Consider the following 26,654-nt stretch of genomic DNA (forward strand, 5'->3'; position numbering starts at 1 on the left):
TAATAGCCTAAAGTTAACTATCTAAATATTTATAAAGCTTAATGGTTATATTACTACAGATAAAGGGAAATGAGGAACTAGAGAATAAAAAAAGTAAAATTTGAAAAAGTAATCAATGGAAGTGAAAAGAAGAAAAGTAAGATAAATGATCCTATTGAGAAGTAAAAGGAAATCAATAGTATTAGATAAAACTAGTAGGAAAGAAAAAAAAAGAAAAAAACAAGAAAAATAAAGGAAAAATATAAGAAGAAAAAATAATTTAAAAAAGAACAGAAAATAAAGGAAAATAAAGAAAAAAGAAGAAAAAACCCAACCCCCCAAAAGCTAATGATGGGGAAAAATGAGAATTTCCTTTGTCTTTTTGAATGAGTGGTTTCATTCCAGCATTTGCAGTTGTTGAGTCCAGTAAGTCACAATTACTCCACTCAGATTTACAGTCTGTGATTTTGTGAGGTGGTGTCCTTGTTCCAGTGGCCCCTCTGTCATATACCCCACACTCTGACAACCATCCAAGCTGAGGTGAGTTCTTGCTCACATTGCTAGATAGAGAATGCAATCAGACCCTTAGGCTCTGTTGGATCTAGGCAGCATTCCAGAGTTCAGTGTGCTGAACAGTTTGGGAATCTGTTACTATATTTCTAAGTATTCAGTTTTTTCTAGATACCTTTAAGTTAATAACCTTTAAAATATAATTTCATTTTGGTCAGAGAATATATTTTGTAGTATTTGAATTTCTTTCAGGTAATTGAGACTTATTTTATAGCCCAGAATATACTCTATGTTAGTTAGCATTTCGTGTGCACTTATAAGCAATTCTATTTTCCTATCATTGGCTAGTCTATTAGTTTTAACCAAATGTATAATGTTTTTGGAAATCAGTTATTCAAATGCCTATTCTCTTTTTTGAGAGAGCACCCAAATTGTGTGTATGATCTGGTCTTTGTGTGTGGTATGTGTGTTTAGGCACACTTGATTTCTTTTTCCAATATCTTATTTTAGATATTTTTTATTCACATATCTTCAATTTCACTAACCTTTTCTTTTCTTCTGCAGAGTCTAATGTACTATCCATCATATCAGTTATATTTTTATATTAGACATTTATTGACATTTACTTTTTATATATAGAAATCAATTTGCATCTTTTATATTGTGTTTCTGCTTAAAATGAAATTATATCAGCTTAAACATGTCAGATTTATTTGTGGTATTTTTTGTGTTGTTATTGTCTTCAAATTCTACCATATGTCATTGCTGGGTTCAAAAAGTTATATTTCTTTATATTATTTGTGATTTGCATTGAATTTTAAGTATGCTAAATTTAAATTTTTTGGTGCTGGATTTCTATAAATTTTCTTAAGCTTTATTCTGAGACATTAGTAAGTATTCAGCAGTAAATATTTTTATGTATTCCTTTCAGTATATTTACGGTAGCATCAGAATAGTGTTTAGTTTAGTGGTAATGTTTCCCTACTTCTAAGGTAAAATTGTTTTGCATACTCTTGTGAATGCACTGTACATTTTAAAGGTTTACAATCTAGAGGAACTACTCTTGGCCCTGTGCTCATATCAGAGTTTATTTTCTTTAATCATTTAGGTGATTGCTAACCGTCTTGAGTTTATTCTTCTACAAAAAAAAGGTTGTTCAATATCTCCTCCAGAAGAGGATGGAGACAATTAATAAGAGAAACTGGGTTGAAATAAAGAGATTGAGAAAATATTTAGAAACTCTCCAAAGAAGGATGGAAAAGATGAAGAGAAGAGAGAGGAAACACAAGAAATTTGAAAAACTGCAATCAATGTAGAAATGGACACAATACCAGAAATATCTATTGCACCAGGTTGACATCAGAGCATGAGTCAAAATTCAGGGAAATTTTCATCTAAACAATAGCTACTGTAAGTAATTTCATGGGCACATTAGCATGCTCCTTCGCCTTTGGAAAGAGTACTTTAACCCTTCAATTCATGGAAAACTTACTCCAGACCTGGGGGAGGTCTGAGAGGGCCAATTGCAAGAGAAGAATAAAGATAATAAAAGAAATTTGGAGCAAAGAATTTTAAGCAACTAAAAGAAGAGTAAATTAAATCATGAGGTCATAGAAGTAACTCCAGTATGTTTACTATAGTCTTCAGAAATAAAGTGCTAGCATAGCACAAGTGAGGAAAAGGTAACAGAAGGGAAGTAGCCCTTTGAGGCAGATAGATATGTGAAGGTTACAGATTAAGAAAAGTAGCACTTTATTTCACATTTATAATGACACTAGTTATGTCCAAGAAAGTAGTTTTAGGACTGTAGTACAGAAGATGAAGCTTAGTAATAGTAATAAATGAATATTTACATTTGAAGTAGTGATATCCAGCATGGACAAAAAAAACTGGACCTGTTAAAAGACAAGAAACTTGATATTCCCATGAAGAGTTTTCCACGCTGTTCTAATGGCTTTGCTATATCAGTAGTAAAACCAATACATCATGTAATGAGTACAGTTTTCTGCTCTATTGACAATATTGTAGTATTTTTGCTTCACATAAATCGAGCTCAAAAGGAAAAAATGGAAACTAAGTCTTTGTAAATAGGGAAGGGTGACGGAAGGGCAGGGGAATGGGGAAAAAAATAAGAACCAAGATACATCATGTAAAGTTACAAGATCCCAATGATGAATATAACTGTATTGTATACCTAAAATGTACCAATAAACTTAATGAAAAAAACTGAGTTCAGAAGGGTACTGATAAAATATCCTGTACAAGTTCCATTTAGGACTAATAAATGAAGAAACATAAAATGAGTTTATCTCATTGGAAAATTCCTACTAGATCAAAAAATATGTCATTAGATCAAAACTATTACCAGGAGTTTGTAACCAGAGAAATAATCTATCTTTCAGCAGTTAAATAATAAATTCATTAAATTACAGAAAGTTTACATTTTTACCTCAATTTAATCTTTTTGTTTTATTTAACAAATATTATTGGATTGATTGCAAAAATAACAGTGATCTGAATGAATAAAGTTAACAGAGAAAGTAGCAAAGTTTGTATAAACCAAGTAGAAAAAGGGGATCATATATATAACTTATAAATGTTCATATTATTCTTAGAGAGGCAATAAAGGTAATATGTCTCAGCTTGCATAATTTGTTTGATGTCGTTGCACTGGTTATTTTATGAATTTCTTGATTTTTTACAATAAACTTTCATCTTTTCCCTTCTCTTTTTGAGTAATTGCACTGTTTCCAGATGATCTGAGTAAAAGAAAAAGAAACAGATCCCCAGCTTTAAAGCTCAGAATAATGATACATTCCCAAAATCTAGTCCAAGTTTTATACAATATGAACAAAAAAATGGAGCATCAGCTATTTGCATTACATAACATCAAAATAGATGTTCTTTTAATTCCAAAAGAGAAAAAGTAAGTGTAATTAATTTCAAACTAAGTATCATCAGACACTCTTATATTTATTTACCTTTTCATTGTTTGCCTTGTCAAGTCAAATATATGTCAGACTTTTTAAAGGATATAATTAATAGTGTTTAGGAATTACATGCTACTTTGTAACTAAATAAACTAAATTAACTCTTTTGTTTTCGTGGTTTTAATTAGAAAAATCAGTAAGTTCTGTTCTACAAACGAGTATAACATATTTTTAACATACCTATAAAACATTGAAAATATTTTGGAGATTATTTTCAGTTTTTTCTGAAAACATGATTTTTTTGCATTGTTTCTAATCTTAAAAGAAAAGCTTTCAGGTTTTCAGTGTTGAATATATGAACTTCATGCTTTACACCAAAGCTTTTATTTTGTTGGATCAATTTTCTTCTTTTATTAGTTTGTTGATTTTTTTGTCATGATCAGGTGTTGATTTTGCTGAATTGAATTTCTCTATGTATTGTGATAATTGTGTAATTTTTAGCCCTTTTCTACTAATGTGATATATCACATCAGATTACGTTTTTATATTGGAAGTATCCTTGCACCTTAGTGATACATAATATCCTCTTAGGAATACATAATATCCTTTTTTACTAAAATCTTTTATTGGTACATTTTAGGTACACAACACAATTACATTTCTCATTGGGAATTGTAACTTTACATAATGCATCTTGGTTCTTATTTTTTCCCCATTCCTAGCCCTCCCGTCACGCCATCCACCCTTCCCAATTTACAAAGACTTTATTTCCATTTTTTCCATTTCTCATCATTTTTCCTTTCCCTTCTTTCCTTTTCCCTGCCCCTCCCACTACCCCTACCCCTTTGGACCTTTTCTTCCTATTTTGCATTATTGATTATTCATTCTAATCATTGGTACATTTTAGGTATGCAATATAATGACATTCATCATTGGAAATTTGCACCTTTACATAGTCTCTCTTGGTTTTTATTTTCACCATTGCCCAGCCCTCCCTTCAACCACACCATTTCTCCCTATTTACAAAGATTTTGACCCTATTTTTCCATTTTCTCATATTAAAACCATTCCCTTCTATCCTTTCCCCTAGCCCGCCCACTTCCTTCCCCTTTGCCCCTTTTCTTCTTATTTCACATTACCTATTATACATTTTAGTCCTTATTTACCCTTTCAGTTTCTCTCACCAGAGAAACTGTTTGGGATTTATACATGTGTGTCCCATTTATTTCACTTAAGAGTATTGCCTCAATGTGCATTCACTTAGCTATAAATGTCTCTAATTTCTCATTTTTTATGGCTGAGTAGTACTCCATTTTATTAAAAAAAAACACATTTTCTTTATCTAGTCTCCAGTTCATGGGCATTTAGGCTGTTTCCAAGTTTTAGCTATCACAAACTGTGCTGCTATGAACATGGGTGCACATATATCACTGTGGTATGACTCTTTTAATTCTTTGGGGAAGATCCCCAACAGTGGAATAGCAAGGTCAAATGGGACTTCCAGTCTCAGTTCTTTGAGGTATCTCCATACTGATTTCCACAGTGGTTGCAGCAGTCTACCCTCTCACTAGCAGTGGAGCAGGGTTCCTCTTTCTGCACAGCCCCGCCAGCATTGCTTATTGGTTGATTTCATGATAGCAGCCATTCTTTCTGGAGCGAGGTGGAATCTCAGCATTGTTTTCATTGGCATCTCTGAAATGACCAGTGATGTTGAACATTTGTTCAAGTATTTATTTGCTATTCCTACTTCTTTGTCTGAGAAATGTCTGTTCATTTCAGATGCCCATTTTTGGATTGGGTCTTTAAATTTGGGAGGTCTGATCTTTTTAAGTTCTTTACAGATTCCGGATAGTAGACCTTTGTCTGAGGAAGAGCAGATGAAGATTTTTTCTCACAATGGTGGGTTGTCTCTTCACACTGCTGGTGGTTTCTCTTGCTGTGCAGAGGCCTTTTAATAAGAAGAGATCCCACTTGTTAATTATTTGTGCTAGTTCACGGGCAACTGAGATTTTGTTCATAAAATCTTTTCCTACACCAATGTCTTCAAGGGTTCTACCTAACCTCTGTTCCAACTGGTTCAGAGTTTCTATTTTAATATTTAGATCTTTAACCCACTTTGATTTTAGTTTAGTGCATGGTGAGAGATATAGGTCTAGTTTTAATCTTTGGCAAGTTGAAGCCCAAATTTTTCCAGCACCATTTATTAAAGAATCTATCTTCCCTCCAGTGAGGGTATTTGGCTCCTTTGTCGAAGATGAGATGGCTGAGTGTGTCTGGAGTTGTTTCTGCATCTTCTAATCTGTTCCACTGGTTCTCAGGTCTGTTTCTTTGCCAGTACCATGCTGTTTTTATCACAGTAGCTTTGTAGTAGAGTTGCAGGTTGGGGATTGTGATACCCCCTGCCATGTCTCTATTACCTAGAATTGCTTTTGCTATTCTGGGTCTCTTCTTGTTCCAAATGAATTTTTGGATTGTTTTCTCAAGGTCCATGAAGTATGCTGCTGGGATCTCCATTGGAATTGCTTATAAGAGTTTTGGAAGTATGACCATTTTCACTATATTAATCCTTCCTACCCAGGAGCAGGGGATGTTTGTCCATTTTCTGATATCATCTTCAATCTCTCTTTTCAGAGTGCCAAAGTTTTCAGAGAAGAGGTCTTTGATTTCTTTTGTTAGGTTGATTTCTAAGTATTTCAGTTTTTTGGATGCTATTGTAAAAGGAATTATTTGCCCTATTTCTCTCTCAGTGAGTCTGTCATTGGTGTAGAGGAAAGCTATTGATTTTTGTGTGCTGACCTTGTGACCAGCTACTTTACTGTATTTGGTTATTAAGTCTAGAAGACTTTTGGTGGAGTTCTTGGGGTCTTCTATATAGGGTATCATGTCATCTGCAAATAATGACAATTTCACTTCTTCATTACCTATCTTTATTCCTTTTATTTCTTTCTCTTGTCTAATTGCTGTGGCTAATGTTTCCAGAACTATATTGAACAAGAGTGGTGATAGTGGACATCCTTGTCTTGTTCCTGATTTTAGTGTGAAGGATGTCAGTTTTTGACCATTTAGTATGATATTGGCTGTTGGTTTTTCATAGATGGCTTCTATCAGTTTGAGGTAGAGACCATCTATTCCAATTTTTTGTAGGGTTTTTATCATAAATGCATGTTGGATTTTGTCAAATGCTTTTTCTGCATCTGTGAAGATAATCATAGGGTTTTTGTCCTTGGCTCTATTGATATAGTGTATTACATTGATTGATTTTTGTATATTGAACCATCCCTGCATCCCTGGGATGAATCCCACTTGATCAGGGTGCATGATCTTCTTGATGATCTTCTGCATTCTGTTTGCCAGTATCTTATTAAGGATTTTTGCATCTATGTTCATTAGTGAGATTGGCCTATAGTTCTCTTTTTCAGTTGGGTCTTTCTCTGCTTTGGGGATCAAGGTGATGCTTGCTTCCAGGAAGGAATTTGGGAATATTGCTTCCCTTTCAATTTCCTTAAAGAGTTGAAACAGTAGTGGCAGCAGTTCCTCTCTAAATGTCTTGTAGAATTCAGCAGTGAAGCCATCAGGGCCCGGGCTTTTCTTAGTTGATAGGTTTTCAGTTATATTTTCAATTTCATTGGTTGATATTGGGTTGTTCAGAGTTTTCAGGTCTTCTTCATTCAACTTTGGTAATTCATATGTATCTAGGAATCTGTCCATTTCTTCTGTGTTGCCCATCTTATTGGTGTATAGGTTCTGGAAGTAGGTATTGATGATCCTCTGGATTTCTGCTGGGTCTGTTGTCATTTCACCCTTTCATTCCTAATTGCATGGATTTGGGCCTTTTCTTTCCTTTTTGTGATAAGGTTGGCTAAGGCTTTGTCAATTTTGTTGATTCTTTCGAAGAACCAACTCTTGGCTTCATTGATTTTTTGTATTGTTCTCTTAGTCTCCATTGCATTGATTTCCTCTCTGATCTTTAGAATTTACTCCCTTGTATGAGTTCTGGGGTTGTCCTGTTCTTCTTTTTCTAGAAGTTTGAGGTTCAGCATCAGGTTGTTTAATTGGGCTCCTTCTGTTTTCCTAATATGTGTATTCACTGCTATGAATTTCCCTCGTAAGACTGCTTTCATTGTATCCCATAGATTCTGATGTGTTTTATTGTTATTGTCATTTAATTGAAAGAACTGTCTGATTTCTTCTTTAATTTCCTCCGTGACCCATTGGTTATTCAGAAGTGTGTTGTTCAATTTCCATGTGTTTATGAAATTTTTTGAGTTTCATTTGCTATGGATCTCCAATTTCATCCCACTATGGTCTGATAATATACAGGGGATAACTTCAATTCTTTGCACTTTCTTAACCATGTTCTATGTGTGAGTATGTGGTCTGTTTTTGAGAATGACCCATGTGCAGCTGAGAAGAATGTGTATTTTGATTTTGTGGGGTGGAAGACTCTGTAAACATCTGTTAAGTTCATTTGTTCAAGAGTTACATTGAGTTCTAGTATTTCATTACTTATTTTTAGTCTAGTTGATCTATCTATTTGTGACAGTGGGGTGTTGAGGTCCCCCACTGCAATTGTATTAGTGCATATATGAGTTTTCATGTCCATTAGTATTTGTTTTATATAGTTGGGTGCACTAGTGTTTGGTGCATAGATCTTTATGATTGTCATCTCTTCCTCTTTCATTCTTCCCTTTACAAGGATGTAGTGTCCTTCTTCATCTCTCTTAATCAGTGTTGGTTTTAAATCTACTTGATCTGCAAAGAGGATAGCTACTCCTGATTTTTTGGGGGTTCCCGTCGCATGGAGTATTGTTTTCCATCCTTTAATTTTCAGTCTGTGAGTTTTCTTTTGAATTCCGTGTGTTTCTTGTATGCAGCATATTGTTGGATTTTGCTTCTTGACCCATTCTGCCAGTCTATTTCTTTTGATTGGTGAATTGAGACCATTAACAGTGATGGTTATAACTGAAACATATTGACTTGTCATTGCCATGAGTTTTTCTTTTTGTTGGGTTCTCCCCCTTTACATTTAATTTCTTGTCATGCCAGATGGGTTCATTGTGCTTTGCGTCCTGGGGTTGTGATCCTCAATGTCTGTTCCTAGGATATTGTGTAAAATTCTTTGGAGTGCTGGTTTGGCATTCATGAAGTTCCTAATGTGCTCTTTGTCATGAAAGTAACTTATTTCTCCATCCATTTTGAAAGATAGTTTTTCAGGGTACATCAATCTGGGTTGGAGGCTGTTTTCTTTTAGGACTTGGAATATGTCACTCCAAGCTCTTCTTGCCTTGAGGGTTTGTGTTGAGAAGTCTGCTGTGATTCTGATGGGCTTTCCTTTGTATATGATTTGTTTCTTTTCTCTGACTGCTTGGAGAATTTTGTTCTTCTGTTGTGTTTCTGGAATCTTAACAATTATATGCCTATGTGTAGATTTTTTTTTTTTTGATGAAGTCTATTTGGAGTCCTATATGCCTCACTTATCTGTATGTCAAGCTCTTTTCCCCTGCTTGGGAAGTTTTCTGCCATTATTTCTGTGAAGAGATTTTTTATGTCAGCTGCATTCTCTCCTGTTTCTTCATGAACTCCAATCAGTCTTATGTTATTCTTCTTTGCATCATCTAGCAGCTGCTGGATTGATTTCTCATGTTCCCTTATAATTTTGAAGCAATTTTTCTTTTCCTGGTCACTAATTGCAATCTTATCTTCTAAATCTGAAATTCTGTCCTCACATTGTCTCATTCTGCTGTGTAGACTTTCAATGGAGTTTTTCATGTCCTGGAAATCTATTTGCATCTGTTTTATGGAATCCGTTTGTTTCCTATGTTGGGATTCCATCATGTTCCTGAGCTCCTCTCTAGATTTATTAATTATGTCTTGCACTGGGAGCACAACTTCTCCTGTTATCTGAGAAACTATTTCTGATTTCATTTTTTCCAGATCCCCTTTTGTTGCCAGTTCAGTGGGTCCAGGTGGTTGAGTATCAGAGTGTTCCATCTCATTTCCCTTTGGGGTTGCTCTAGGTGATCTGGAAGTCTGGTTTTGAGACTTATTTACATGTTTTCTCATTTCAACTGGGGGGGGGGTGGCTGTTGGTGCCTACACGGATTACCTCCTCTGAGCTGGGAGAGGTGGGACAGGGGCCAGGAGCAGCGGTAGGGATGGTGGCCCAAAAGCCCTTTCCTGTGGGCTGGGAGCAGCGGGAGGGATGGTGGCCAGGAAACCCCTTCCTCTGGACAGGAGCAGTGGGATGGTGGCTCAGAAGCCCCTACCTCTGGGCTGGGAGTGGTTTGAGGGATGGTGGCCCAGAAGCCCCTTCCTCTGGGCCAGGAGCAGCAGTACAGAAGCTGGCCCAAAAGCCTTTTTCTCTGGGCTGGGAGCAGCGGGAGGCATGGTGGCCAGGAAGCCCCTTCCTCTGGACCAGGAGCAGTGAGACAGTGGCTCAGAAGCCCCTAACTCTGGGCCGGGAGCAGCGGGACTCAGTACCTTGGTCTGGTGGTCATGTGTCCTCTGTGTTTTTGTAGTGTGGAACGAGGTGGCTGTACAGAGGAGCAGGTGGGGGAGGTCCAGTGGATTGTTGCCAGGGTGCGGGCTGATTCGTCGTGTTCCATGCCACTCAGGACCTCGTTAGGGAGTGCGCAGACCTGCCTGTCTGCAGCGGGCTGATTCAGCATGTTCCGTGCGACTCCACATAATATCCTTTTGGTGTGCTAGTATGTTGTTAAAGATGTTTGAATCTGGATTCATCAGGACCAATGGTCTGTAGTTTTCTTTTCTTGTAGCATCTTTTCCTTATTGTGCTGTCAGAGTAATGCTGGTTTCATGAAATGAGGTGGGAAATGTTTCCTTTTTATCTAATTTTGGAAGTTTAAAGAAGGATTGGTATTAATTCACCTCTAAATCTTTGTGAAATTCACAAATGAAACCATCTTGTTTTCAGAAGTTTGTGTATCAGAGTTTACTAGTGGAACAGATTTAATACTTTAAATATGTACATACATATGTATGAATGACTATAGAAAGGATTTAAAAGGTAGGCTTATAATAAGTGTCTGCAGATTCAGGAGTGGAAGAATGCAAAGTGGCTATCTGTGCAATGGAGAGACAGATGCTGATAAAGATTAAAGGCCCGGAGCTCACTGTACAGTCCAGTTTTACTCCACATCAGAAAGATGAAATGTCTGCATGGGAAGGCTGAAGAGTTTGTGCTGAAAGCTTGAAGGAATGGAGATGAATTTCTAGAGGCAATGTTGAAGACTGTTGCTTCTCCTCTGAAGAAAAGAGACTTCCTTTCCTTTCCCATTTTTGTTCCATCTAGGCCACAAACCTACTGGCTGGTGTGCCGCACACACACCCCTCCTTGGTATCCTGTCCACAGATCAGTCATGCACAGGCACACCCAGAGCTCTACAAATCTTCTAGGTGTTTTTACATACATCAAGGTGCCACATCACAATTGATGATCACAGTTTGTATTTACTGAATCAAAACCTTTACTAGTTTTGATTCTGTTTAGATTTTTTGTTTGTTTGTTTGTTTCTTTATTTTTTTACAGTACTGGTTATTAAACTCAGGACCTTGCGCTTGCAATTTTGTTTATTTCTGATTCAGTGTTTGTGTAGAAATTGTTTCTAGGAATTTATCTATTTCTTCTGTATTGTCCAATTGAATATAACTGAATATAGTATTCTCTTATGATCATTCATAATTCTGTGTCATCAAAGATAATATCATCTTTGTCCTCTTTTTATTTAAATCTTTCTTCTTTTTAATCTAGCTAAAGCTTTGTGTTTTGTTCAAATTTTTAAAAATATCTGGTTATATATTGCAGCATCTTCCAGGTTTTGGTACACTGGGGTTTTGACTTCATTTGTCCCAAGATTTTTTTAATTTCCCTTTTTGATTTTTTTTTAAATTTCATTGTTCATAAGTATGTTTTTCAATTTTCACATATTTGTGAATTTCCAATCTTCCTTCAGTTACTTATTTTTAGATTAATTCCATTAAGGCTTGCAAAATACTTGGTGTTATATCAGTCATATTAAACATTTTAAGACAATTTGGTGACCTAACATGATCTGTTCTGCAGAACACTCTATGCACAACTGAAATGAATGTGAATTGTGCTACTGTAGGGCAGAATGCTCTGCATGTGTCTACTCAGCCTACAGTAGTGTTGTTCAGGTTCTCTATTTCCTTAATTGACATTGGTTCAGTATTTCTGTCTTTGAACGTTGGATGTTACAATGTCTTATGATTATTATTTGTCTATTTCTTCCTAAGTTCTGTCAATGTTTGCTACATATACTTATCTGATATGGTATGCATGAATTTTATAGTTGACATGTCTTTCTGGTCATTGGACACTGTCATAGCTGTATCTAAAATGTCCTCTGTAGGCCAGTTGTTGGGATTTTCAGAGGTGATTAGATCTGAATGGGCTATTAGGAGGTGAGGTCCACTTGAAGGGAGTGGGTCATGGCACCATGACTTTGTGGACTATGTTTTGTCACTGACTTCTTCTTCATTCTCTGCCCCTACCCTTCTTGGTTGTCGTAAGATGAATAGCTTTCCTCTGCCGTGCGATGCCAGCAGAATATTTCTGTGTTATCACTAGTCTAAACAGTATGGAGTAAGCTGACTGTGGACTGATAGTTCTGAAACCATGAGCCAGAATAAATCTTTCACCCTTTAAATTGATTTTTCTCAGATATTTTGTCACAGCAACAGAAATCTGATTGATACAGATGCTTTTATCATTGCATACTGTTTTCCACTGTCTTCTGTGACTATTTTTTTTTTTTTTACTTAAATTCTATATGGTCTAATATAAGTATGAGAATGCCTACTCTCCTTTGGTTGCAATTTGAATAAAATGCCTTTTATTCAGCCTATTTATGTATTTAAATCTAAAGTGATTCTTTTAGAAAGCGTACTGCTGAATCTTTTTGTTTTTAATCTTTTCAGTCATTATGAATTTGGATTGTGGAACTCATACTATTTATATTTACTAGTAGGGAAATATTTATTATTGCCACTCTGAAAAAAAATATATATCATGTAACTCATTTGTCTCTTTTTATTGCTCTTTTATGTGTTTCATTTATTTTTTAATGTATTCAGTTTTAGAGTAGTTTTCAGTACACTTGGAGAAATATTGAGAGGAAGATAAGGAGATTAGTCATCTATCCCCTACTCCTACACATGCATAGCCTCTCTCATTTTCAGCATGTCATCAAAGGGGTACATTGGTTATATTTGATAAGCCAGCATTTACATAGCATTTTGATCCAGATTCCATAGTTTACATTATAGTTTACTCTTGATACTGTGCATTCAATGGGTGTGGGCAAATGTGTAATGACATTTATCTACCACCATAGTATCATATGTAGTTGTTATACTACCCTAAAAATCACTTGTGAAATACTTGACTTAAAGTCTGTTTTGTCTGGGGTAAATGTAACCACCCTTGGTTTTCTTTGATTCCAATTTGCATGAAATACTTTTCATTATTTCAGTTTTAGTCTATGTATGTTTTTAAAGCTTAAATGAGTTTCCTGAAGAGGACAAAAGATAAGTTTTTGTGTGGCAATATATTTTCAATGCCTTCAGTTAAATACCAAAGGTTGTGATTGCTGGCTCATATGGCATGAGTACCTTTGGTCTTGAAAGCAAACATGAAACTGTCTTCCAAAGTGGCTGTACCATTTTAAATTCCCACTAGCAGTAAATAAGACTTCTTGCTACTGTTTATTCTTGCCAACATTTTGTACAACCAGAATTCTAGGTTTTGTCAAAAAGGTGTGCATTGGTAACACATTGTTGCTGTTGTTTTAAATTGGAGCATTTTAAAATATGCTTATTTGTTACCCTGTATGTTCTTTGATGAGATGTCTATGAGGACCTTTGGCCACTTCTAAATCATGTTGATAATTTTTTATTTTTTTAGAGTTTTTTTTTATATTTATGGTCCTTTATCTAATATATTTTTTATAAATATTTCCTCTCAATATGTGGCTTGTGTTTTAAGTTTTTTTGGCGTTTTTTTGTAGAGCAGACTTTTTAAAAAAAATTAATGAAGTATAGCTTATGACTCTTCATGAATCCTGATTTTAGTGGCATGCCTAAAATATCATTACCAAGCCCAAGTACATCCAGTTATTTCTAGTAGAACTTACCTAAGAACTTTATATAGCTTTTTACTTTACATTTAAGTGTGTGATCCATTCTGAGTTTGTGTAGAGTCTATGATCTGTGTCTCCATTCACTTTTTAACATGTGAATATGCAGCTCTTAGAGCTTAGTTTTTTGAAAAGGCTATCTATTTTCCATTCTATTGCAGTTTTGCTTTGCTAAAAGATCAGTTGATTGTATTTATGTGGGTCCATTCTGGCCTATTTGTTATAGTCTACTGATTAATTTGTCTATTCTTTGCTGTCTTGATTACAGTAGCTATATATTAAGTCTTGAAATCAGTAATGTCAGTCCTCCGCATTTTTCTTCTCCTTTCAATATTGTGTTGGTTAGTCTAAGTCTTCTGATTATCTCTATAAAAAGGAAAAAAAAGTTTTCAATATTTACAAAGTAACTTGCTAGAACTTTAAATTAATTTGCATCAAATCATTTTGTGAAACATTAACAGATTAACAGTACTGAATATTTCTATTCATGAACACAGTGTCTCTTTATTGATTTAGTTCTTTGATATCATTCTTCAGAATTTTAGTTTTCTTTACTTGTACATATTGTGTTAGATTTATATATGTGTTTCATTTTAGTGTCATTCTAATTTAAATGATATGAACCTTTAATTTCAAATTCTTCTTGTTCTTATCTGATATATAGAAAGTGATTTTCTATATTAATGTTATATCTGTAACCCTTATCTATTGTCCCTTATTAGTTTCAGAAAACTTTATCTATTTTTTTTAGATTTTCTGCATTATCATGTTATTAAAGATAGTTCCATTTCTTCATCATTAATTTGTACATATTTTGCTTGTTTCTCTTATTTTATAATAGTATCTAAAACTTCAATTATGATGCTGACAGGGTAAGAGGGTTCATTCTTGTCTTGCTCCTGATCTTAATGTGTAAGCTTCTATTTTCTCATTATTATTATTATCTGTAAGATAGATATCCTTTATTAAGTTGAAGAAGTTGTCCTTTATTCCTAGTTTGCTGAATTTTTTTATCGTATAGGTGTTGAATTTTTTATTTTATTTTTGAGACTGAATAGAGCCTCATGCTTGCTAGGCATTGTTCTCTCGCTGAGCTGCAATTATAACCTACATTGTTGGATATGATTTAGTAGTATTTTGTTTGAAATTTTTGCATAAAAACAATTTATGTTTCTAAATTCTTTTGGGAGAAAAGCTATGACACTAATTAAAACAAAGCAGAAGGAAGCAATTGCAGTGGTCAAGGTGAGGTAATGTTGACTCACAGTAAGAAGTTGCATAGGAGCTTGTGATAATTAGGTTAAGAATGCACTAAAATACAGCCAATAGAACTTGATAAATAGTTGTGAGGTTTGATGGAAAGAAAGAAGACAAGGGCTCCCCAGAAAAAGTTGCTTGATATTTTTCAAAGCCTGAAGGTAAAAGAGCTTCAGAGAGTATGTCTGGAGTAGAGATCTATAAGAGCTTTCCTTTCTGTTGCTATGTGAGATGATTTCAATCTAAAATTGCCTCCAAAAGTCTTATATGCTCAGAAATGAGGCTCTAGAAGGCAACTGAATCACGGGAGTTATAAATATCAGTTAGGACCTATAACCAGTCACAGAAATGAGGCTTAATTTTAATGGAAAATTCCTTATTTTGTTAAGAATATCTTTATGTGCAAAGGGGAAGGGGAAATTAGAGACATTTATAAATATATGGATGCACATTGAGGCCATACTCTTAAGTGAGATTAAATAGGACACACATGCATAAATACCAAATAGTTTCTCTGGTGTGACAAACTGAAAGTGTAAGTAAGGACTAAAAGGTATGATAGATAATGTGAAGTAGTAAGAAAAGGGGCAAAGGAGAAAGGAAAGTGGGAGGGGTAGGGAAAAAGAAAGAAGGGAATGGAATTAATATGAGAAAAAGAAAAAATGGAAACAAAGTCTTTGTAGATAGGGAAGAGTGGAGAGGTTGAAGGGAGGGCAGGGAAGGGGGAAAAAGTAAGAACCAAGATGTATTATGTAGAGGTGCAAATTTCCAATGATGAATGTCAGCATATTGTATACCTTAAATGTACCAACATAATTAATTAAAAAAGAATATTTTTATGTATATACATATATTAAACAAATATCTTTGTTTCCATCCATGTCATTCCTTTATCATATAAAATGATATATAAACTTTCCATCAATTTTTAAATATTGTTAAATTTCCATTTTTGTTTAAATTATGAGGTATCAGGAGAGGAATAAACATCATCCAAAGAATTCTCCTCTTTTCTGAGGAGAGGAGAGGGCATTTTCTGTTGCATACAGGATATCTGCATCACATTAAGTGGTGCTGTTACTGTCCAACTGTCTTTGATTTTGGAGGTTATGTATGGTTTCAGGAGATTTATATGGGTGCCAAGTTGACCAGTTGTGAATTTGTGATGGTTAATTTTAGCTGACTGAATTACAGAATCCTAGAAATCCCGATAAGCATAATTTTGGGGTGAGTTTGTGAGTTTCCAATGGAGATGAGCCTGTGTGTCTGAATGTACTTGATCAGGAAAATTCACTATCATTGTGAACAGGCACTGTTCAATCAGCTCATATCACAAGAGAACAAAAACAGAGAAAAGGCTAATGTAACACTGTATCTTCCAAAGCTGGGATACACTCATCCTGTTCTGCTTTTCAGCATCACAGTTCAAAGCTTCTTGGTCTTCGGACTCCAGGACTCCTATCAGCAGAGTCTAGGGTTCATAGCCTTCGCTGATTCTGAAGCCCTTGGACTTGGACTGAATCATATTATTGGCATACCAGTCTCCAGCTTGCATATGTCTTATATGGGATTTACCCTCAGTAATTGTGTGAGCTCTTTTCTCCTATTAAGTTATCTATCTGTCTGTTTAGCTAGCTAATCTTATTCATATCATTTTAAGATTGTTTTGAAAATTTTTTAAAAAATAAGAAAGTGACTTTATTTTTTTCCAGAGGAACATTGTGCAACAGACATAAAGATTGGATCACTAGTGTATATACTTAAATGTGATTTTTATATAAATATAGACTGAATTAATTTGAGTTTAAATGATAGATGTGTATACGATGAATCCATTTACCTCAAATGGATACCTATGCTTGCCCAGATTACTTAAATATATAACAAGTAGAATGTCTCTTTAATCAAAATTAATTATTGAGAAATTAATCAGTAAGTAATTTTCTTAAATAATGGGCAAACTTAATCATCTTGTGTACTAGTTTCAAATGAGTGAATGTATCATACAACCTATGTAGTCTTTGGGCCAGTCTATTTAATATGTGTGCATTCACCTCTGAAATAATGTGGCTCATTAAGCATGGTTAGACAGTATTGAGTTGAAGTGACTAATCAACATATCAGTATTAAATAGACAATTATCATGATTAACCATTATTTCTGACTAAAATCTATGACTACCAGAACTGAAAACTTTGAAACTTCTTTGATACAATTCTGTGAATAATTTTCTTCTATTAATTTAGTGCTAGTTATTTAAAGCATTGATGCTTTTAAATTAAACATCATTATGTTTTTTATTCTACTAAGGAAATTTGTGAAGCAAGGTCATTTTGCCATTTCAATTGAAAATAAAGCTTTGATTCAAAATGTCAGGATAAACACAAATGTTTTCTTGCCTTAAGATAGGCCAGTATATACTTGTTTATCTCCCTGTTTTTTCTTATGTATTTAGAGTCAATGTATTGCTAGAAAAAAGGATAATACTAATGAATTGGGACTATGTGTACAGCATGATAATCATACAATTTCTTTGTTATTTGAAATATGTTCCTGTTAGTTTAGTATCTTGTCAATAATTTGATAATGTCACCATAGTGATCAATCCTTCTTATAAAGCAGAAAATCCTCCATAGATCAAGAACTTAACAAAATACAACTATTTCCCATGGAATAAATATCTTGATTCTAGCAATTTTTAGACTTGATTCATTCTGATTTATCATCCTTAATGCAATTGATTTTAGGTTGAATGCCAGTTCTTTCTTCATTTTTTCTGCTTTACTATATCAACCAGAAACAGTTTCCATTTTACAGCATCAACAAATCATAACTCATATATAAGAAAAAGTAATTGAACTACTATCATATCTAGATCTGAAGGGGAAAGAGGGAGTGAAGAATTGTCAAAATCTGTACTTGTAGGTATAGACCCTTTCTTGTAGCAGTGGGAGTCATTGATACTGGGATTCAATCTCTGCCACAAAGTAGTAGTCCTGAGAGATAGAGACAGGAATAAATAACTGAAATAGTCTGCAGTCTCCTTCCTTTCCCTTCCACTGCCATATATAACAAAATATCAAAAGAAAGGGGATCTTGTTTAATAAATTCCATGAAGGTAGGCATCCTACAGCAGAGTAGAGATAAAGTGGATCTAAAGGGACATTAAAAAAAAGTGCAGCATCACATTTTAGCTAGAAGAATAAAAACTATAAAATAAGACTCAAAAATGTCGAAAAATTTCATTAGCGGAGTTTTCTCACAGTCATCAAAACATACTATTGATAAACTAAGTAAGAGTAGAAGATCACAAGATCATGGTAAAGTGAGTCCATCACAGCTATTTATTAATTTATATACACAATAACAAACAGATTTCAAGACAAGAGCGTCAGGCTGAGTTCTCAACAATTTTAGAGATTTTCGTCCATTTGAGATAATATTCTTACTTCAGATATCAATCAAATTATAAATTATAGGAAACTTTAAAAAGTCCTAGAAATTCATTGAAACAAAATATTATATGGGATAACTTTCTCACATTTAAATTTATGAAGAGAATTTTAACATTTTTGACTACATACAATATAAATTATTAATGAGCAAAATCTTTTTTGAGAAAGTGAAAGATATTTTAAAAATAATGATAGAGAATAACCATAATCTATAAGAGTCTGTAAATAAATAAGAAAAAAAAACCCTCAGTATTAAAATGCACAGTATATATGAACAAAATTTTATAAAACATATAAATGGTAAATATATAAATCAATAATTCTCTTCATTAAATAACAAGGACATGCTAAATAAAAGAAAATTATATTCCATTTTCTGGTTTACAATATCAAAATTTATTATTAGATTATTATATGAGCAATTTAATTTTTAGAAAATTTTGAACCTCTCTGCAAATGTCTTTGAAGGAAATTATTGTAATGTATTTTAAAATTATGTCACCTTTTAATTAATTTTAAAAATTGGTTACATTTTCCTAAATTATGATGTCTTTGTCCTATAGAGTTCTTTTTCAAAATAGTGATGCTTTTCCATAGTGGAAAGTTAACTACAAAATGCTGACACATGTGAAAAAAAGAGAGAGATTAAAACTGAGGACAGGAAATTATACTACTCAACATTAATATCATGATACATTTATTTTAGCTATGGTATGTAAACAATTTTAAATATGTAGAAAATAGAATTCAATGCAAAACAAGTAACTTTGTGGTAAACAAAAATGATCATTATATATTGGCAAAAGTTATAAGAGCACTAATGTTATCATCTGAAATTTATACACACTAAACACTATATCTAAAGAACTAACTAAAAAGTTATAGGGAGAAGAAATATTATAATCAGTGTATTTCAGGATTTATACACAACTCTTTTGAGCTAAAAGATTGAAGTTTGTGTAAATAGGGAAGGGTGGAGGGGGTGAAGGGTCCACAGGGAATGGGGAAAAAATAAGAATCAAGATACAGCATGTACAGGTACAAGCACTCAATGGTAAATGTAAATGTATTGTATACTTAAAATGTACCAATCAAAGAATTTAAGGAAAAAAAAGATTGAACAAAAGCTGAGCATAACTAGAAACTGAAATTACAAATTTTAAGCTAGTAGATATATAGAGATATCTATATTAATAGACTTCTTTCTCTATCACATAGTATATAGGAAATATTTACAAAAATATATTGTGCCTAATAGTAGCACAGGCTCACAAGCAAAAACACATACAAACAAAAGCCTTAGATTTGAGATTAAAGTATGACAAAAATACAGTCACAAAGGTTTAGAAACTAATATATTACTATAAATCCATGATTAAAAGACAAATTAAGAAAAACTCTTCGCCAAAACATAATAGAATCATTACATTTTCACAGTATATAGGATATAGCTAGAGCAGTAGATAGAATAAAATGCATTGTATTAAATACATTTCTCTGAAAATAAAAAAGATAACAAATTAAATGAAGTAGTCATTTAGAAGCAGGGGTTTGAAAATAAAACAAAGCAAACCCAAAGAAGGAAAAATAAATAAAAATAAGAGCAGAGATAAATGAACTAGACACAACAACTGCACAAAAGTTTAGAGTTATTTTGTGAAAACAAATGCTATTTGAGAAAAGATTGGGGAAAAAAGCAGTTCAGGGAAATGAATAAAATGAAGACACAATAAAGATTTAAGAATAAAGTGTTACAGCATTATAAGTCAATCTATTTTAATAAATTGAAAAACCAGGTAGGAATTGTGTATTTCTAGAAAATGTAAAATGTTAAAAGAAAGAGAAGTATGATTAAAAAAACAAGTCATAATCAAAATAATAGAATCAACTGATATAACTGACAAATACTCCCAAATTTATAGGAAGGTTTATATCTTTTTTTTTGTAGTGGTTATTAAACTCATGATCTTGTGCTTGTGAGGCAGGCACGGTGCCACTAAACTAAATCCCCAGCCTAGAAGGTTTATATCTTACAGACATTCATCTAAGAAGTACTTTTTTATCATTTACTATTTCATATTTAAGCATTTTATGTCATTTGGTGATTTCATTGTTTGTGGTATTTGGAGGTCTATGTTTTTTGTTTTGACTTTATACTAACTCTTATGGTGCTTTCTTTCTTTCAGCAATTTTTTTTATTAAGATACCAGGTATGGTTAAAATATCTAGAAAGGCTGAGCATCAAAATTCAGGTTAGTAAGGGCAAACTCATACATAGCATTTACTCTGTGGCAGATACAGCTAAATGCATTTCACATATTTACTAAAGTAGTCATCTAGTGCAAGGGAAATTTAATCTAGTATTACAAAGCAATCCTCAAAGTTAAAATGAAAAAGTGAAAAATCAAATACATAATTCTAAAAAGACCAGACTCTCAAAAGCCAAAGTAATAAGAGCAGTAATATTAGGCAGAGCACAGTATAACACATCTTTGAACACCAGTCCTCCAAAAATATCATAAATAACAAAATAAAAAGAGCATGTGTTAAGAGGAATATAGGAACCTCTGGTTTCGAATACCTGTCTATCCACCTGTTGGTTTATTTAATTTATTTCTTCTATCTATAGGAAAAGTAAAGAATTCAAAACTGGACGCTAATATCAATTTAATCATGTAAGTCTATGGTTTAATAGAATTTTAGGGAGATGAATTAATGATTAGCGTTATAGTAACATTGGCTTGTAAGTTTTTGGAATATGGAGATGTGTATTTTAGAGAGAAACAGCTGACCCAGGTCAATACAAAGGATAGTCTGAGCATATCCTCAGCTCTAAGAAAAAGCAGTTCTTCTTAGAAGAGTGGAGAGGTGTGTATCATATACAAGTTAGTTTTATCTATTGACTATGATGATAAAGAAGAGTTGAGGCTGGACATGGTGGAGCATGCCTGTAATCCTAGCACTAGGGAGGCAGAGGCAGGAGAATCGCTTTGAGTTTGAGGCCAGCCTGGGCTACACAGTGAGTTCAAGGCCCACCTGAACTACATAGCAAGAATGTCTCAAAAAACAAAACAAAACAAAACAACAGTTGAAGGTAACCAATACATTTCACTAAGAGGTGACTGTTTACTTTTTAAATTTTGGTTCACGTAAACATTCAAGTATGTGATCTCATGAAACAGAAATTCACTGTTGTAACCTTGATTATGATGTAAAAAAATGTCATATAATGCTTAAAATAATTTTGTTAATAAATTTGAGAATATACCTTTACTTTTTCAGTTTAATTTTGCATTCAGGTTGATCATATTTTTATTGAGATTAATTACATTTTTCTAAAAGGTCTCTGGTTATTTTTTTTGTAATATAATTGGCCAATTTTGAGTCTCCTTTTTTTCCATAACTACAATTTTATTTTATATTTCTCATTTCATAATTATGATGTCTGATTTATTATATGTATTTATGCACACACATATACATATTTAATATATTTGGTAATATATATTTTATTGAGAGCTCATATTTTCTAAAGTAGAAAGTATCTTATCTATTGAAATTCTTTGAACATTGAAATGAATGTTAGTTTATTCAGAAAGAATTTGTTTTCCTTTTTATTAAGCTTTAGAGTCACTAAAACTCTATATAATTTGAAAATAAATGTTTAATTAAAACAGTTTATTGCATTACACATGATGTGGATTCTAGCTCCCATATCAAAAGGTTATGGTTAAGAATTTTGAGATTATTCTATTTTTCCCCCATTTCATTCAGCACAAAGACTAAGAGAGGGAAATATCTCCACTACTTTGTGAGGTGTCTTTTCCCAAGGAGCACAAAGGAAGCATTGCCCTGGCCAGAGGAGGGAGTGTCATAAAGTAGGATTTCCATATTTGATCTTTACCATGCACTTTGTCATGGGCTCATGTCTTACAACTGTGCACATCATTTCTATTCTTGCTTTTGAGTGAGTTTGTTACTTTTCTACCACCTTATGTAATTTAAAAATTATTTTAAAATTTTTTATTTTATTAGTACTGTTTGCAGTTCATGTGGTTTACAATCATCTTGGGGAATGCTTACATGTGCCTATCACAGGTTTTGTTTTTGTAATCCCTCCCTCCTCCTCCAATTCCCCTATCTTATTTTTCATATTTGTTAATATTATTAATCTTAGCTCATGTTATGGCATATAATGTTTACATTAATTGAGGTTATTAGGTTCCTGTATGTGAATATTTTATACAAAATTTTACGTTGGGATACCCAGGGATGGGTTTGAGAATAGTCTAAGCTACCTCACTTTAAACTTTTTCTTGTGTTTGTGCAACTTCTTTTTGATATTGAAAGCTGGCATTCTTTCAACAAGTATGTGTTGAGTGGCTAATGCATTGATATAAAAGTGGATATAAGACAGAAAGATTCTTGTTTTGATGGAGTTTGCATCCTAATTACCTACTTGCTGATTTATTATAATCACAATAAGTAAATTAGAAAGTGGTTACGAAAATATGAAAAAAAAGGCAGAATTGGGTAAGGGATTTGAGAGCAGGTGTAAACTCTAGAATTTGGTGTGTAGTCATGGTAGAGTGAGGGAAGGTCATGGAACGGTGAGCTGTGAGGACAGATTTAAAGTTTTGAGGAAGATGGGGAAAATCTATGGGTTTCTTTGCTATCAGGCTAGACATCACATCTGGATAATCTTTTCTGCCTTGATCTGTGGATGGCTCCTCAGCAGCAGGACCTGTCCTAACCTGGACACTGGCAAGGGGAAAATGCAGCAAATGCAGGCATAATGGGTAGTGTGGGGTGCCAGACATCAAATCCAGCCTCTATATCTGCTCTGTTTTACAGAGAGTAACCAATCATATTCTGATAATTTCCATGAAATAATTCTACAAATATATTATGTTAGCAAATTCCTTAATTGGAAGTCTCTCAGGCATATACAAAATTGATATACTTGAGGATATTTTGCATATAGTATTTTTTTTTTTTTGAGTCAGGTTCTCGCTTTGTAGTGCAGGCTGGTCTTGAGCTCACTATGTAGCCCAGGCTGGCCTCAAACTCAGGGCAATGCTCCTGCCTCAGCCTTCCGAGTGTGGGGAGTACATGAGTGCACCACCCTGCCTGGCTATAGTATTTATTCATTATAAGAAGAACTTATGACAGCTCATTGTAAAATTTAAAATTTGATAATTGTTGACTGATTATTATCATGTGCATTTCTATTTCATTATCTCTATTTATTTATTTAACTCTAAATGATGTCTGTATTTGTCACTATATACATATACTTTTTTAATAATTGAGAGGTATTTTATAATATTGGTTGAACTATTGGTATCTATTCTATATTAATAATGATACAGAGGTATTTAGTAAATGCACAACCTTTTTAATCAAGTTGTTTTTCTTAACAACAATTTAAAAGCAAACTAAGTAGATTTATAAGGAAAACATTTTAGAAAAGTTTCCCAAAAGTTCAAAAATAAAGTTCACAAATAGTGACAATGAATGCTGTTCTTTCTCTCCCAGTCTAACTTTATGAGAACTGATATCCATTCAGCTAATGCATGCCCTGCTGGAAGCTGCTGTCCTGCTGATATGCTTCTCCCCCAAACTATGTTTGGGTATATTAGGTTAATGGGCTGGGGTTCTTTTTAATTAAGAAGATGTTTTGTCACAACCTTCCTAATCACTAGTTTTCATTTAAACTGAGACTTCAACTCTCTTAGTACCAATGCTTATAGCCAGAAGGAATTCTCTGTCTTATCCTGACTTTTTCCAACTAACCTGAAAATGGAAATAGAAAGATTTTAAGACCCATGATATTTCCTGATGTATGATAAACTGGAAAAAAAGCATGTTGTTCACTTTCTGTGAATTCTTCCTATTTTTTGCTTTTCTTTTCTTTTTCTTTTTTCTTTTTTTTTCTCCTGATCCTACCAGCTTACCAGCCATGACGGTCCAGTGTGCTTTTATATAATTTTTAATTTTAAAAAATTAATTTTATTGGTACATTTAAGGTACGCAATATAATGACATTCATCATTGGAAATTTGCACCTATACATAATCCATCTTTGGTTCTTATTTTTTCCCCATTCCCCTGCCCTCCCTTCAACCCCTCCATGCCTCCCTATTTATAAAGACTTTGTTTCCATTTTTTCTTTTCTCATATTAATTCCATTCACTTCTTTCCTTTCCCCTACCCCTCTCACTTCCCCTTCCCCTTTTCTTCCTATTTCACATTATCTATTATACCTTTTACTCCTTATTTACACTTTCAGTTTCTCACACTAGAGAAACTATTCTGTATTTACACATGTCCTATTTATTTCATTTAAGAGTATCACCTCAATGTGCATCCATTTAGCTATAAATGTCTCTAGTTTCTCGTTCTTTATGGCTAATACTCCATTTTATAAAAAAAAAACAAAAAAAACCCCACATTTTCTTTATCCAGTCTCCAGTTGATGGGCAATTGGGTTGTTTCCAAGTTTTAGCTATCATGAATTGTTCTGCTGTGAACATGATTGCACATATATCACTGTAGTATGATTCTTTTAATTCTTTGGGGAAGATACCCAGCAGGGGAATAGCAGGGTCAAATGGGACTTCCAGTCCTAGTTCTTTCTTTTTCTTTTTCTTTATTCATTTTAGTGTATGAGTCTGGGTTTTGATGAATCCATTCAAAATTTAATGTCAAATTCATATTCAATCGACCTGGTGAGATGGTGTGTGGTGACGTGAAACCGCTCAGCCACGGTCTTCTGAGCTCTTATGTACGGGGTGGGGCTCCTTGCCTTCCCCTGGGTCTGGATGCTACTGAGGTCCTCGTCGACCCTGTGGGGTTCAACCCAAACTTCGTGAAGCAGAAAATCCCCCAAGTGGAGTGGGCAGTGCTTCTGGAGACAGCCTATTCCTGCACCTCGGAGGTGCCCCAGAGCTGTGTGAGTGCACAGAGAACGTTCTGAGGAAAGTGCACCCCATGCTGCTGGAGGTGGAGGTGCTGGAGGGCACCCTGCAAGGCCCACAGTCTGGACATCTGCTCCCCACCAGCCATGGGATCCCCAGCATGCTGCTGAATGACGAGGAAACAGAGACCTGTGGCAGATACCAGCTTGACATTCCATGATCCCTGTGCAACTCCACTGATGAACATTCTGTTCAGTCGTGCTTAACTCCAAACCTTGACCCGAAGACACACCAATCACAGTGTTCTTGAGCTCCATAGTATATGTTTGTTTTTTCTCTTTGAAGATTCAAAGCTGAATTGAAAGCTTCAAAGGTACTTCAGGTACATGAATGAAAATGACTTTGCAATAGAATTTCATCGTTATAATCTTTGGTTAAATCTTTTCCTATAAAATTGTTCTATAATCCTATAGATCTATATGGTTATTTGTTTTCTATGTAACTTAGGAGCAAAGGGTATGCAGAACACACTTATCTTGTGACATCACTGGCATAAATTCTTAGAAATGGAAAGCTTGATTTGAAGCTAAATGTGTAAAACGGGGAATCATGTTAACTACTTGGTGTGCTTTGGTAAATGAATGGAAAGAGTTTTTCATTTGTTACGTGCAAAGCTGATATTCCCAAGTAGGAGATAAATGAACTACAGCACTGTAAAGAGTGCACAGATTATACTCCTCACAGCATTGTGTCTCTGCATGAAGAAAGCAAGGGGCTTTTCTTGGCAAAACTCATGTTTCATGTAGAAAAGACTCCTCATCTCTTGCAGAGCTCAGCACATTCCTGAGCATGCTTAGTTCCAGGTTATGCTTTGCATCCTTGCATGTTCCAAACTGTGGGTGGAGCCAGCGTGGGGGCACATGTCTGTAATCCCAGCAGTCTGAGAGGCTGAGGGTGGAGGATGGCAACTCAGAGTCCAGCCTGGGCAATTTAGCGACTTGGTGACACCCTGTCTCAAAATTGAAAACAAAACTATATAGAAAGGGGGGAGGGCTGAATTTTCTTTCTGTTCTTTTTTTCATTTCTTTTCTTTCCCTTAAGGAGAAAACAGGAAACAAAGCTTTTGTAAATAGAGAGGACTGGAGGGGTTGAAGAGAGGGAAGGGGAATGGGGAAAAAATAACCAAAGGGCCAGGGATGTAGCTGCACCTGCCTCGCAAGCCCAAGGTCTTGAGTTTGATCTGAGTACAAAAAACCAAACCAAACCAAACAAATAATGTAGAGGTCACAAACTCCCAATGATGAATGTCAGTATAATGTATACCTAAAACATACGAACAAACTTAATGAATAATAAAAAGGGGGTATTGGGAATGTAGCTTAGTGGGAAGGTCCTCCTGGGCAGATAATTTAATATTATAATAAA

General features: G+C 34.2%; 1 protein-coding gene and 1 pseudogene across 1 annotated transcript in view; both read left to right on the forward strand.

Moving 5' to 3' along the window:
- The window catches only part of Cnbd1 (cyclic nucleotide binding domain containing 1), a 482,897-nt gene that overhangs the window by 359,201 nt on the left and 97,042 nt on the right, over window positions 1-26,654 (forward strand).
- On the forward strand, window positions 24,902-25,499 carry LOC106009174 (multifunctional methyltransferase subunit TRM112-like protein pseudogene; annotated as a pseudogene).

Source organism: Heterocephalus glaber, unplaced genomic scaffold, assembly GCF_053883595.1.
Source record: "Heterocephalus glaber isolate CG9 unplaced genomic scaffold, H.glaber_assembly_v1.0 deba00001553, whole genome shotgun sequence".
In the NCBI taxonomy this organism is placed as follows: domain Eukaryota; kingdom Metazoa; phylum Chordata; class Mammalia; order Rodentia; family Bathyergidae; genus Heterocephalus; species Heterocephalus glaber.